The sequence below is a fragment of the Coturnix japonica genome, chromosome 2 (assembly GCF_054131305.1).
Source record: "Coturnix japonica strain WE chromosome 2, WE-NBRP24, whole genome shotgun sequence".
Lineage (NCBI taxonomy): Eukaryota > Metazoa > Chordata > Aves > Galliformes > Phasianidae > Coturnix > Coturnix japonica.
Genome location: NC_140664.1, coordinates 67,422,188 through 67,437,452, shown reverse-complemented (window position 1 = coordinate 67,437,452; position 15,265 = coordinate 67,422,188). Strand labels below are relative to the sequence as shown.

At 45.6% G+C, this 15,265-nt stretch overlaps 2 long non-coding RNA genes across 2 annotated transcripts; both read left to right on the top strand.

Annotated features, from left to right (window-relative positions):
• The first annotated feature begins 372 nt into the window (after window positions 1-372).
• LOC146761888 (uncharacterized) lies at window positions 373-2,605 on the top strand. Its single transcript, XR_014942711.1, has 3 exons — window positions 373-566; window positions 1,089-1,172; window positions 2,546-2,605. It is a non-coding gene; the product is annotated as an uncharacterized LOC146761888 (long non-coding RNA).
• Window positions 2,606-2,615: 10 nt separating this feature from the next.
• LOC146761887 (uncharacterized) lies at window positions 2,616-3,613 on the top strand. The gene is made up of 3 exons (XR_014942709.1): window positions 2,616-2,692; window positions 3,086-3,195; window positions 3,502-3,613. It is a non-coding gene; the product is annotated as an uncharacterized LOC146761887 (long non-coding RNA).
• Window positions 3,614-15,265: the final 11,652 nt, after the last annotated feature.

Here is a 15,265-nt window from a genome sequence, read left to right as displayed (position 1 = left end):
TTGGTAACTGTAGGCTTCTTGTCACACACTAGTGCCTTAAAGCAGAGCAGCACAGATGTTGACAACCATGACAGGGATTTCTGCATACAAGCAACCACACGAGGCTGGGCACACTCTCCTGTCTGTTTGCCATTCCTAGAAAACCCAGAAGAGCTCAGTGTTCTCTTGCTTTTAGTTTACATACTCCAAGCATTTCCAAAGGCATGCTGCTCTGCAGAAAAAGCTGAGCTGTCCAGAAAGTTTGTTCAGGAAGAATGCAGCAGTATCAGTGCCCGTCATCCTGGGGGACCTGAATGCATTTGTTAAGAGAACAGGGAAAGAAGAGGGAAGAGAGCAAAACACCAGGCACTAGCAGTGCTGCCCACAGGGGGCGGGGCTTGAGGCAGGGCCTGTGCCAGAGGGGGGCCTGGCACAGTTAGGGCCAGCTCAGGGCCCGGAGCAGAGGGGGAGCAGGCAGAGGCAGGGCCTTGGGGCCCAGGATGGAGGAGGACCAGGCACAGCTGGGGCCAGCTCAGGGCCCAGACTGGAGAGGGACCCGGCACAGTTGAGGCCACTGCAGGGCCCAGGTGAGAGGGGAACCCAGCACAGTCGGGGCTGCTTTGGGGCTCAGGCCGGAAGGGGGCCCGGCACAGCCAGGGCCTTGTGGCAGCACTCAGACTCTCCAGTTCAACCATTAACCATAACCTCAAATGGTAACTGTAGTGAAAGGCAGGAGCTGATACAGCTGCTTTACTCTGTTTTAATTTTCCTAAGAATGGTGAAGGACTCGAGCTAGTATCCAAAAAAAGGAATTTCTGAAAAAAAAAAACCAACACAAATCTAAACAAAAAATCCCAAATACACTTTTCTGAAGAACAGGATTCACAAAACGTTGCTACGGAGCAGATCTCCAAGTAGAGACTCTTTCTCTTAGACAGCCAGCTCTTAGATGAGATTAGGGAGGGCAGGAACCAGGCTCTCCCCCTTTTTGCACATATGAAATGCTTCCAGCTGTGCTCCACAGCAGAACATCTTTTAATGAAGATTAAAACCTGTGAAATGAAAGAATCCATTGCTATTTCTTTCACATTTGTGGTTATTGACTTCAGTTCCAACCAGGTGGACTCGCAGTGTCTTACAAGTGAGACGTGGAAGCAGGTACAGAGTGGAGAGCCAGCACCCTCAGTCTCCAGGTGAGTAACAGCAGCCAAGGAGGCCTTTGGGCTCTGCAGGGTCCAAGTGTGGAGCATTACACACAGGAACACCTGAGTATAAAGACAGTGGCAGAGCTGTAGAGCTAGCCATAACAGAGAGGCACAGTGGCTCAGCTCATTTCCCACAGTAACACTGGAAATAAGAGCCATGAGGGAAATGCAGATGCTTTCTGCCTTCCTCTTTTGTCTCATGCCTTCTGCCCCCATCAGAGGGGAGGAATGAGCTGCACTTCCACAGAGACATTCCCCTCACAGCCACTCACACCTCAGGTGTGGAGGGGTGAGCTGGGGCTGCTGGTGGTAGCTGTGGAACACTGCCATCTGTGGTGCCCCATCCTACCTTTGACACTGTGCAAATGACTTCAAGCAGAGATGTAGCAGAGGGAACACAAAGCATTTAATAACTTATCAAACAAAGCAATGAGTAATAGAAATGACAGTATTTCCAAAGAAGTGGCAGGGCACTGGGGCTGTGTAGCAGGCTGTAGAGGCTCTGCATGGAACACTGCCCCTTGCCACAACCCCAGGAGCTGCTGGGGCAGCAGCATCCCTGTCAGTGGGGGATGTCGCCAGTGGTGGACAGGGACACAAGGAGAAGCCACACCTTGATGTAGCTCTGCATCTGCTCCTCTCCTGCTCATGTCCAGTCCTTTCATCTATTGCACTTTCCATCTTCTGTCCTTCTTTCTTACCTTTCTTCTTTTCTGCTCTTTTCCTCTCCTTTAGTTGTCTTACCTGTATCTGATTTTCCCCTGTTCTGTTCTTTTACTGCTCTGGTCTGCATCCAGTGTCTGCACCGCAGCTCTAGGTTGGACTTTGTGTTGGGATGGAGAAAGGTTCACAGGGCATAGATTTGTACAAGAAAAGCTCTCCTGCTGTGCCCAGCAGGGGATGAAAAGGAGCCCTTAGGACACAGGACCAGAAAGGCAGCTTTTTTTTCCAAAGGCCACAGCGTAAGCTCGTGTAACTGGGAAGGATTCTGTTGTATATCTCCTGGAAGTGCCTTTGAATGAATAGTTTTTGGGCTTCTTTCCAATTCTTACTCAGAGGAAATGAGGTTTTTATCCTTGTATCTTTGCAGGAAGACAGAGAGGAGGGAACCTGTCTGGTGAAATGCTCAGGTGCCATTTCCTTCCTTGCACCAACAGCCTGTTTGTGTCCACGCAATGCCAGTTGTCCTCCTGACAGTTTCTACTGATCCTTCCCTGAGTCCTTCTGCTAAGCACTGCTGTTTCTGTATTCTCAGGGCCCTGTTAGGACTAAAAGAGGAGCGGATAACAGATGGAAGGATCTGGCCTTCTGCTGGGTGATAGCCACCTCCATGTCATGTTCCTGCTTTCTCTTTTCCACAGGTGGCATTGTGCTTCCCAAGGAGCACATGGACCTTTTAGATGGGAGTGCACATCAAGGATCCACCAGGGTCTCAGCTTCCTTCCTGCTCTGCACCTGAGTGAGGGACACCGTGACCTGCTCAGGAGGCAAGATGTCATGTCAGGGAGGTTTCCTGGCTTTTTGTCATCTGTGCTTTGCTGTGCTGTGCTATTTTTTTCCTTTGCAGTGCTAAACTTTGATTCCCTGGTCTTTGGCTTGCTTTTTTCTTTATTTTTCTTTGTATTGCTATGTATTTAATTTTCTTATGCTGTGTCATTTTCTGCTTTACGGCAACATTTGCAAGAGACTTTGAATTCTCCTGGTTCAAACTGCAGTCGGCTTAATCAAATGTGTAAGAAATATATAAGGGCTGCTGAGGCCAGGCTGGATTTCCATTTCTTTATGAACTAGGGTGTTGCTGCGGATGCGTTTCTCTCCTGTTTTGTCTCATGTGCTTGTTCAAGAATTTTAGAACATACTATGTCAGTGTTTGTTTCTATCCTGCTTTCTCTGTCTTTCAGGTCAGCTCGTGCTAGAAGTCGATGGCATCGCTGTATGAATCAAGGTCAGTTTAGGAGCAGCTGCTGGTGGAATGAATCAAGTCCAGGCTAATAAACGGAAGCATCTCCTGGTAAGGTGTCAGAGGTGGCAGTAATGATGTCTGTCATCATAAAAACCAGAGGGCAGGCTTATCCAAGTTCTTGCTGGCTGATGTTTGGGAGTATCTTGTTTTCCAGCTGAATGATAAGAAAGCTAAACAAGCTGAGCCATTACAGCTTGAGCTGAAGTTGTGAATGTGCTCCCGGATGTTTCCTTTAGTGGTAAATCATGTTCTGGCACTGTGATAGTCCTATCTCTGTTATGATTTGGAGCACAGTGTCTGGTTGCAAGCCTTGTGTGCCTGTTTCCATGAACCTTGCTTTCTTTCTGTCTTCAGAGTAAGTGCAGGGTGCTTCCTTGCTTTTGGTGGATTCATCCAGGAGGCTTTCAGAAGGCCAATTGCAGTATTCATTACATGGAGACACACGATGGGAATGGACTGTCGTTGCCACCAGTCAAAAGTGAGTTTATTATGGATGATTTAATTTTGATTACTCTGAGCAGTTGCAGTGTGGTAGAGGATGTCACGAAACCATTTATTTGGGAGCACAGGTAAGAGTCACGAGAAATGCAAAGGTAGTTTCTGTTTTGGCTGTCAAAATGGTGGAGTTTTTGTGGAAGGGCAATGTCTGGGCTTCCTGTAAGCAGGCCCCCTCTGAGAGATAGGGCTTTGCTTGCTGCTTTGCTGTGCCTACCTGTCTGCTCCCTGTGCTTGCTGCATCTGATACCAGTGGTCATGGAACTGGCTCCCCAGGGCTGTGGGCCTGGCCATGAGCTGCTGCAGCTTAAAGGCTGTTTGCGTTTGAGTGGCCCTTCCTGGAGCATTGGGTTGGACTTGATGATCCTCGTGGTTCCCTTACCAGTTGGGATATTCTGTGGTTCTATGATCTTGGTGGTTTTCCTTGGAATTACCTGATTTTTTTCCCCCAATTTTTTTATGGCATTGGAACTCACAGTTTCAATTTTAAATGTGGGTGAGGAGTTAGATAAGGTTAGGGTAAGGTGTTTCTTTTTTTTTCTATTCTCCTAGGTGACTGTGTGTTTTCTGCCAGTGCTGTGGTAGCTCTGTAACTGGGGTTGTTCCTAATGCTCATGAAATAGCTCTAGTGGCAGCACAGAATTTGACCATTGGGCTGCCTGCTGGATTACTTTCTGTAGACTGATCAAACCATCTCAAAAAGCATACAATCAGTTTATTTTTTGAAAGGTTGTCAGCTTTTGAGGTTGCTGAGAAGTCTTGTTTTATCAGTCACTAGCAGCTTGCTGGAGCTTGAAGTAGATGAATTGTCCCTTACAGAGCTGTTAAATAAAACCTTCTAATTACTTTGGCATTGTAGCTCTGAGCTAGGCTATACCGCTGGTGTGTGTGCCTATGCTGTAGATGGCATCCTTCCTCACCCTTATCCTCCTCATTGGCAGAAGGTATCACCATCAGCTTTCTACCTCACCCAGCAGTTGTTATCTGAGCAGAGACTTGGTCGCTTCCCAGTTTCTCTGTGGCACTTCCCTAGGCTGTTAGTTCTCTCTTTTTCTGTTGGTGTTCTGTGTAGTCTTCAGTTTGCCCTTAGATGCCAGGCCACATGAAAAGAGTTTTCAAATTATATCCATCCTGATTTCTTTACGTGTTGTCCTTTTTTAAAAATAAAAAAATAAAAAAGAGGAGCACTCTGGAATCTTCTGTAGCAATCACCATTTCAGACTTGTCCATTATTCCTCTTGAGGCTGTTCTCTAATGTGTTTAGTTCAAGATCAGTCCCTGTCCTTTGTTCTCCTTGCTTTTTTGTCCTGTCTGGATTTAGCTGTGTTTTTCTTCAGCCTGCTTTCCTTCCAGTGCTGACAGTCATAGGGAACTCCTAGTTGTGTCAAGGAAAATGAATGCCGCAGCACACATTCCTTCTTGATATGTAGCAGGTGCTGGTGATAGCAGAGCCCCTGTTCTCTGTGAGCAACTTGTGCTTAGCCTGCATTTGTTGAGCTCTGATCTGCTAACCTTGTGAGAGGATGAAACAGAGATTCCAGGTACTACTCTGGAATTGTGGTTTGCACTGCTTTGACTTTAGTCCTGCTGGCCAGTGATGGGGACAAGGCAGAGGTGTTGGGATGCTGAGAGAAGTGTTTGTGTTTGGAACTCTGCATTTTATTTTTTTTCTTAGCAATTAGGGGACCACTTAAGTTTAGCAGAGGAGCCTTAGTGGTGTGGTTGCCTCAGGTGTACCTGATCTCATGATGGTATGTGGCCTTTTGGCAGAGTTTGGGCTCTGACCCCTCAAAACAGTGACTGGAGAGAGCAATAAGGTCTCCCCTCTGCCTCCTTCTTCTCAAACTGAACAGGCCCAGTTCCTTCAGTTGCTCCCTGTAGAGTGTATTCCCCAACTCTTTCCCCAGCTTTGCTGCCCTTCTTTAAACCTGCTCCAGCACCTCCTTTCTGAATTGGGGTGCCCAGAACTGAACACAGTACTCGAGGTGAGGCCTCACCAGGGCCAAGTGCAGGGGCAGGATGACTTCCCTAGTCCTGCTCACTACACCATTCCTGACCCAATCCAGGATGCCATTGGCCTTCTTGGCCACCTGGGCACACTGCTGGCTCATATTCAGCTGACTGTCCATTAGTACACCATGGTCCATCAGGCAGCTTTCCAGCCTCTCCTCTCCATGCCTTTTGGGTTGCCTGGCGTTGTTGTGACCAAAATGCAGGACCCAACACTTGGCTCTGTTGAAAATCAACCAGTTTGTCCTGGCCCATTGATCCAGTCTATCCAGGTCCCTCTGTAGCACCTCTCTCCCCTCAGGCAGCTCAACCCTCCCTCCCAGCTTGGTGTTGTCTGCAAACTTACTGAGGATATGCTCCATCTTCTTGTCAAGATCATTAATAAAGGTGTTGAATGGAAGCATCCCCAGTACCGAGCACTGGGGGACATTGCTTGTTACTGGCTGTCAACTGGATTTAACTCTGTTGACTGCAAGTCTTTGGCCCGGCCTTCCAGCCATTGTTTGACCCAGTGCAGCATATGCCCATCTAAACTGTGGGCAACCAGCTTGTCCATGAGGATGCTGTGGGGTACAGCATCAGAGGCTTTACCACATTAACAGCCTTATCTTCATCCACTAAGTGGGTCACCTTGTCATAGAATGGGATTACCATTCATACACCCATGCTGACTGGGCCTGATCCCCTGGTTGATCCTTAATTGGTCCATGATGGCTCCTGAGATTATCCGTTCCATAACTTTTCCTGTAGCTGATGTGAGACTGATAGTTCTGTAGCTGCCATGATAATCTTACTGACTGTGTTTGAAGAAGGGTGTCCCATTTGCCAGTCTCCAGTCCACCAGGATGTTTCCAGTTAGCCAGAACTGCTGAACGATGTTGGAGAGTGGCTTGGCAACCACATCCGCCAACTCCCTCAGCAATCCGGGGTGCGATCCTTCTGGCCCGTGGACTTGTGAGCATCCAGCTTTCAGAGCAGGTCCAAAACCTTCGCACCGTGAATTACACAGGGACTGCTGGGTTCCTTGTCCCTACCTACCAGCACATGGGACTGTATTCCCAGGGAGTAACAAGTCTTGCTATTAAAGACTGAGGCAAAGAAGGCATTAGGTACCTCAGCCTTATCCTGATCCTTAGTCACCAAGTTGCTCTTGGTGTCCAACGAGGAATGGAGATTCTCCCTAGTCCTCCTCTTGCTGTTGGTTTATTTATCGAAATATGTATTCTTGCTGTTTACCTTAGTGGCCGAGTTCAGTTCTAGCTGGGCTTTGGCTTTCCTAATTTTCTCCCCGCACAGCTTTGCTACGTACCTGTAATCATCACAAGTAGCTTGCCCACTCTTCCAGAGACGGTAAACTTTCCTTTTGCTCTTGAGTTCCAGTCCAAGGTCTCTGTTCAGCCAGTCCAGCCTCCTTGCCTGTTGTCTTGTCTTCTATGTCTTGGAGATGGTCAGCTCCTGCACCTTTAACATTAATTTCCTAAAGAATTGCTGGCCTTCCTGTTTTCCCACGCCCTTCAAAGCTATCTCCCAAGGGAGTCTCTCAACCATGGTCCTAGAGAGTTTAAAGTTTGCCCTCTGGGAGTCCAAGGTAGCAGTTCTGCTGACTCCCTTCTGTGGTTCAACATGGACTGAGAAATGTGGCATCTCACGATCACTATGCGCCAGAGGGCCTCCAACCTTTCCATCTCTCACAAGACCTTTTCTGTTAACAAACAGCAGGAGTTTGCTTCCCCTTGTTGGCTCCTTCACCATCTGTGTCAGGAAGTTATCTCCCACACACTCCTGAGGTCTCCCCTGAGGACGTCCAGGACTGTTCCCTATCTGCTGCATTAGGAATCCAGCAGATGTCTGGGACGTGGAAATCCCCCACAAGAACAAGGGCGAGAGACCTTGAGACCTCATCCAACCATCTATAAAGTGTCTTGTCCGGATCTTCATGTGGTTGGGTGGCCTGTAGCACACTCCTGTGATTCTGCCAGTTTAACTGGCCTTGGCTTTTATTTTGACCCATAAGCTCTCAACCGTATCATTGCCATCACTGATTTCCATACATTCACATTCTTTCTTAACATAGAGGGCTACATCACTGCCTTGCCTGCCTTGCCTGTCTCTTTTGAAGAGCTTTAGAAAAAGAAGTGGGAAGCTGAATTGATACTTGGAAAAATGAGAAATGTTTACAATATTTTTTGCAGAAGAAGCCCTCAGCAGGCAATCATTCTGTTCCGCTTTTGGCCAGGCACAGTTGCTTGTCTTCCAGAATGTCTGCATATGGATGAATGACAGCACAGTCCTGGGAATTTTTAAGCAAGGTAGGAAGGGGGACCTGGGGAACTACAGGCTGGTGAGCCTCAGCTTTGTGCCTGGGAAAATCATGGAGCAGATCCTCCTAGAAGCTCTGTTAAGGCATATACAAGACAGAGACCTGAGACAGCCAGCACAGTTTGACCAAGGGCAGATCTTGTCTGAGCAATGTGGTGTCCTATGATGGAGAGATGGCTTGGGTTGGCAGGGGAAGGGCAATGGTTGTCATCTACCTGGACTTCTTCAGAGCCTTTGACATGTTCCCACACCACATCCTTCTCTCTAAATTGGGGAGGTGTTGGATTTTGTGATTGTTCAGTGGATTAGGAATTGGCTGGCTGGACGCAGGCAACGGGTTGTGATCGATGGTTCTGTGTCAGGGTGGAGGCTGATCACAAGTGATGTCCCTCTGGGTTCGGTACTGGTACTGATGCTCTTCAACATCAATGACATAGATTATGGCATCGAGTGCACCCTCAGCAGGTTTGCAGACAATACAAACTGAACAGTGTAGTCCATACATTGAAGGGAAGGGAAGCCATCCAGAGGGACATGGACAGGCTGGAGAGGTTGTGGGTGTCCCATCCCTGGAGGCATTCAAGTCTGAGCTACCTATGTTTCACTTCTGTGTTTATCAGTGGGGCAAGAGGAAAATCCTCTTTCTTATTCTTCTTTTTTTTTTTTTTTTTTTTTTCTCTCTCTGTAGAACTGCAAATGCAATCGGGGGAAGTTGGATGGCATCAAGGGCACGTGTTTTGGATTCTTCTTAGGTGGAGATAACTGTAAAACTGTAAGGAAGGGAAAGAACACGTGTGGGGCAGGGGGTGCTGCTTAACAACCTACAGTGAAGTGCAGAGAACTTTTCATGTAGTGTTCAATCACTGTTTTCTCAAAGGCAGTACAATTCTGAGCTATGCAACAATTAAGCCAGTGATTTTAAGTATCACTTTCTGATGGCTGTGGCTACCTGTGTTCAGAGGACATGCTTAATTCACTGCGCCAGTGGAAATTCTGATGAGCAATTAGCAAAAATACCCTTGTCGTTAGGGAGAAACAAGAACACCATCCTCCATAAAGTAATCAGTGCCATTTCAGTAAGTGACACCTGTACATATCAAAGGAGGGGAAAAACCCCCAAACAAACAAACAAACAAAAAAACCAAAGAAAAAAACAAACAAAAAAAAAAACCTACAGGTGTGCCTTACATATTAATGAAATTGGAACAAAATGTTAGGAAGGGCAAGACTATGCTTGAGTTTTCCCAGTAATTAGTGCCTGAATTCCAGAATGGATTTCTTAACCTTTGTTTCATCCTCTGGGTCCTATTTAATTTCCATGTAATGCCTCATTTCTCAGTGAAAATCCAGCCATTGGATTAAGGGCAAAAATGATGTGCAGAGTAGAAGTTGTTACTTCTTCCCTCTGAATACAGTCTGCTTCAACACACTTTAAATCTGAACACCTTTAAAACTGATGCAAAGAGAAGCATGTTTGGTTGTTTTGTATTGTTTTGGCCAGATCCCAGTGTTGCTGCACTCGCTGGTAACACGGGCCCAAGCCCTGATGTATCTGAAACTGATCAGGAAGGAATGCTAGCAAGAATCAGCTGATGCAGTGCCAGCAAGCTTTCAGTCACAGTGTTAAGGAAGGATGAAGATTCAGGCTGGGAACAGTTTCCTCATCACCTGATTTGGCCAAATGTAACTTGATGCTAGAAATACACCAGGTCCTCGCTCCCTGCATAGCAAGAGATTCCTCAGTTCTCCTCCAAAGGCTGCATAAGTAACTTCTGTGTGATGAGTGCTGAGATCAAACTTTGTGTCACTCCTTGCAAGTTCTGTGACAGTGAGATACTGTGTTACCCACTCACAGGTATCATGTCTTTGGTAACAGGGGTAACTTGGTAACAGAATCACAGAAATATCAAGGTTGGAAAAGACCTAGAAGATCATCTAGTCCAACCATTACCAATACTTCCCAGCTAAATCATATTCCTCAACACAACATCCAGACGTTTCTTGAACACTCCCATGGTCTGTGACTCTACCATCTCCCTGGGCAGTGCATTCCAATGCCTGAGTACCCTTTCCGAGAAGTAATACTTCCTAATGTTCAGCCTGAATCTCCCCTGACACAGCTTGAAACCATTCCTTCTAGTTCTGTCATCAACCCCCAGCTCACTACAACCTCCCTTCAGGAAGTTATAGAGAGCAATAAGGTCTCCCCTGAGCCTCCTCTTCTCCAGGCTGAACAATCCTAGCTCCCTCAGCCGCTCCTCATAAGGCCTGTGCTCCAGACAATTGGAAACCACACACCCAAAATCCAGTGCTTTTTCAATGGTGTGAAGCTAACCCCTTCCACAGATTGTAAATTAGTCTTTGATGGAAATGACCACAGGGAACCCAATGAATCCTGTACATACACCTCTGTCATAGGCCAACAACAGACTGTGATGCCAGGGTAACGGTTGATGTTGCAGATGCCTTCCTGTCACTGGAATACATGGGGTTTACAGAGTCTTGGACGTGGGGCTGTGCTCCTTTATTTTTCTTTGTTGTTTTCTTCTGGTTACAGGGAGGCATCTGTCCCTTCTGCCACTGTGAAGTTGCTCTGGGAAATGAAACCGTTTGCAGCTGTGGAAGGAGGGCCACTGCGTTTGGAGAGGCTACACATTCAGATGTATGGAAGTTGATGTTAGTGTTTGCCTAAAGATGTGTTCTCAAATTCAATCCCCCAAATGAATGAATTGCTGTAGGAGGCTAGATGTGCTTTTACAGTCTAGATTCATTGACTTTAAAATGATACTGGTGTTGATGACTAGGAAAGGGGCTGGGTGGTTGTGCAGGGAAGACAATTGAATGCTGCCAAAGATCTGTGTTTATCAGGCAGGAAACAGTGGGCATTGGCCTCCCGTGAGCTGGGCTTGATACTGGTCTACTGGGACTCTTCTGGCCTGGATATCTTCAGAGAATGTTGTTCTAGCTCTTGTAGTTGTAAAGCGTGGGGAAGGAAACATTGGTCAAGAAGTAAGAACCTGCAAGATAATTTTGGATGGATTTAAACGATGCAGTTGAAGACAGCGTTTCCCCCTGAATAATCCAAGTGTTTTGCACTGTGTATTAATGAAAACTATAGTGCTAAACAAGTCTCTTAAACTGACGTTTGAGTGTGCCTGTCTTCTCCCACAGAATGATGAGAAAGCAAAATATGTCATCTGTTTACAGCTTATGTTGACTGGTGACCCAAGTACTTCCTTTAGTGATCAAGGATCCTCAGTAATAATGAGTGATGATCCTGACCCTGGTGTGATCTGGTGACCTGTGTCTCTTTGCAAACCATAGATGCCTATTTCTATTAAGGTTTTTGTTGTCTCAAATAAGTTTCTCCAAAGATGCTCTTAAAGTAAGCTGTCTTAGCATATGAAGATGATGCACGTAGCCTTCCACTGAAGAACCACCTTGCAGAAACAGTGGGGAAAAACACACTTAGAAAAAGCAGAGGGGGATTGACGGAGATATCGTGGTTCCTTTTAATCTTGGATGCAGGGATTTTACATTCAGGATTTTGGGATGTTCTTAACTTGGCTATTCTCCTTGCGTGTTGATACAGGCTAGTTAATTAATGTCGGGGAGCGTTTCTTATCAGCTAATTTTCTTTGTATTCTTTGCTTTGACATGACATTGTATTCATTCTATTTGCCCTAGTCCACTTAGATTTTCCGTTTGTGATCTGCCTTTTTCCTTTGCCTTTTTCCTTTGCCTTTTGCCATTGCCTTTATGTTTTGTCTTTTGCCATTGCCATTTCCTTTTGCTTGTTGCCTTTGCCTTTTGTCCAGTGCCATTTGCCTTCTTCCTTTTCCTTTTGCTTTTGCCTTTTGCATTTCCCATTTGACTTTGCTTGTTGCCTTTCCATTTTGCTTTTGCCTTTGCCTATTGCCCATTGCCTTTGACTTTGCCTTGTGCCTTTGCCCTTTGCCCTTTGCCTTTTGCCCTTGCCTTTTCCCTTTGCCGTTTGCTTTTGCCCATTGCCTTTGCCCGTTGTTTTTGTATTTTGCTTTTGCCTATGCCTTCGATTTTTGCCTTTCACTTTTGCCTTTGCCCGTTGCCTATGCATTTTGCTTTTGTCTTTTGCCTTTGCCTTTGTTCCTATGCTGTTTTTAATTTTCCTTTTGCCTTTTACTCTTTGCCTTTTCCTTTGTTTTTTGCCTTTTCTTTTTTGCTTTTCTTTTTCCGTTTTTCCATTTGCATCTGCCTGTTGCTTTTGCCCTTTGCCTTTGGTATTTTGTATTTCCCTTTTGCCTTTGCCTTTTGTCCTATTCCTTTTACCTTTGCCTTTTCCCCTTGCCACCTAACATTGCTTGTTAGCTATCTGTTTCCCTTTTGCGTTTTGCTTTGGCCTTGTTTCCTTTGGTATTTTGCATTTCCATTTTCCTTTGCCTTTTGTCCTATGGCCTTTGCCTTTTGCATTTGCCATTTATCTTTCACTTTGGCCTTTACATTTTGCTTTTGCCTGTTATCTTTGCCGTTTACCTATGCCTTTTGCCTTTGCCTTTTGCTGTAGCCTTTTACCTTTGCCCTTCAGATTTGTTTTTTGCCTTTGCCATTAACATTTTCCTTAATGCCTTTCCGTTTTGCATTGACCTTTGCCATTTGCCTTTAAATTTTGCATTGACCTTTGCCATTTACCTTTCCATTTTTCTTTGGCCTTTGCCTTTTGCCTATGCCCTTTTCCTTTGACATTCCAATTTCCTTTTGCCCTTTCTCCTTTTGCCAATTTTCTTTTGCTCTTGAATTTTGTGCCAGACTTTTACTTCTGCCCATGCTTTTTTACTTTTGCCCTTGACATTTGCATTTTTTATTTATAATATCTTGGTTTGCTGCTCTATCTTTGTTGCCATGGATTGCTTTTGAGCTTTGGGTTTTTTGTCATATCTGTGGATTCATTTTTTCTCTTTTCAGTTCTTGGAGCTCTTTTGTCTTTCACTATGCGGTATTCCTTTTTGTTGACCCGTGGCCTTTGCATTTTCAGGTTTCCTTTTGGTGTTTGACTTTGCCTTCTGTCATATGCCATTTGCCTTTTTCCTTTACATTTGGCAGTAGTGTTTTCATTTTACTATTTGCATATCCCTTTTACCTTTGCCTTTTCTTCTATGTCACTTACCTTTTGCATTTCCTCCTTTTAATTTGTCCTCAGGTTTTTGCTTTTGCCCTTTGCCTTTGAATTTTGCATTTTGATTTTGGTGTTTTCCTTTTCCTTTTGTCCTATGTCATTTGCCGTTTTCCTTTACCTTTGGCATTAGCTTTTTCACTTTACCTTTTGCATTTCCCTTTTGCCTTTGTCTTTTGTCCTCTGCCATTTTCCTTTTGCCTTTGCCTTTTGCTTTTTCTTTTGCCTTTGTTCTTATGCACTGTCTTTATCCATAGCCATTTGCACTGACAAGTTGCCTTTGCATTTTCAGTTTTCCTTTTGGCCTTTGCCTTCTCTCCTGTGCCATTTGCCTTTTTCCTTTGCTTTGTCATTTTGCCATTTTCAGTTCCTTTTTGCCTTTGCCTTTTGTACTAACTGTCCCACTTAGCTTTTGCCTTTGCCTTTTGGAATCTGACACTTACCTGTTGTCTTTGCGTTTTTCTTTTGCCTTTCGCCTTTTCCTTTATGCTTTGTCTTTTGCTCTTTCCATTAGCTTTTACCCGTTGTCTTTGCATTTTCAGTTTTTATTTTGTCATTTCCCCTTGCCTTCTGTCGTATGCAATTTGCCTTTTCCTTTGCTCTTTCATTTTTCCTTTTTCATTTCCTTATTGCCTTGGCCTTTTGTCCTATGCCACGTACCATTATACTTTTGTTTATTCCCTTTTGCCTTTTACATTTGTCTTTGCCTTTGGCGTATTGCATTTGCCCGTTGGCCTTGCTGGGTGCTTTTTCCCTTGTGTTTTGTATTTTCCTTTTGCCTTTTGCCTCAGCCCTTGGCTTTTGACCTTCCATTTACCCGTTGCCTTTTTCTTTTGCCCTTGCCTTATAGCTTTGCCGTTGCGTTTTGTCTTTTGCCTCTGCCATTTGCTTTGGTCTATTGCATTTTCCTGTTGCCTTTGCATTTGGCAGTTTGCTTTTGCTTTTGCCTTTGCATTTTGCCTTCTGTCCTATGCTATTTAGTTTTCCTGTTGCCTTTTGCCCTTTTTATTTTTCATGTCTTGCTTTTCTGCTCCATCTTTGTTGCCATGGATTGCTTTTGGGTTTTTTGCCGGGCATGTGGATTCCTTTTATTTTCCTTTTTCATTCTTGGAGCTATTTTATCCTTCACTATTCCTTTTTGTTTCTCAGTGTTTCAAGCCATTTTGCTTTCCTTTCCTTGGCTTTTTAGTTCCTAAGCTTTCATTTCTCCTTCCTGGTTTTGCTTTGCTCTTTGGTTTTTCCTTCGTATCTTTGCCTTGTGTAGCTTTTGAATGTTCTTTCTTTGTTTCCAGGGCTCATCACTTGATGTATTAGGCGGCACGAACTCACGGGATGTAACGCGATAGGCCTCCCCGTGCTCGGTAATGTATATGTATGAGGCTGAAATTGGAGCCCTATATAAGGGTCTCACACGGTTCATTAAACGCCATTTTACAGCTCACCATATTGGTGTGTTCAGCGTGTAACTTGGTCATGGGGCCGTCAGATGCACATTCTCAATGATGGACGTAGTTCTTTAGGTTACCTTACACAAGGCAACAATTGGTGCCCCGTGTGAGGCTGTCCTGAGAGTGAGTGTGCGACGGCTAACCGCGAGACGGACGCGAATCCTGCGGTTAGATCCCGTGGAAGCGCCGGAGGGGCGATATATTGGCTGCAGCTACTGATTATCCTGCGGTAAGACCGTGGAAGACCGTGGGACTTTGGGCCCGGGTATATATACAAAGGGTGCGAGGACGTACGGTGTCGAGCACCAGAAAAAACATGGATTCCGTCACAAAGGTACTATTACGGGTTTGTAAAACCCACTGCGGTAGGAATGCTCCTTCTATGAAGGAGATTGTTGCCGTTATTACTTTTTTGCAGGAAGCGGAGCTTTCACCCTCCCCTTGTAATTTGCTCGATTCGGAGCGGTGGGAATCTTTCACCGCTGCCCTGCTCCTAAGAGCAACAAACGATTATAAGGCGGAGGAGTTAAAAACCTGGGTTTTGGTCCTAGGTGCGCTTAAAGCGGCTAAGGAGGAGAAAAAGATCCAGGCAGTCGCGAATGGGGTTTTTGGGGTGGGTTCCGGGACGTCTGGGGTCCCGGAGGGTGCGGAGGAACCGCTCCCTTGCGGCGACTCCGTACCCAAGATGGCGCCGACC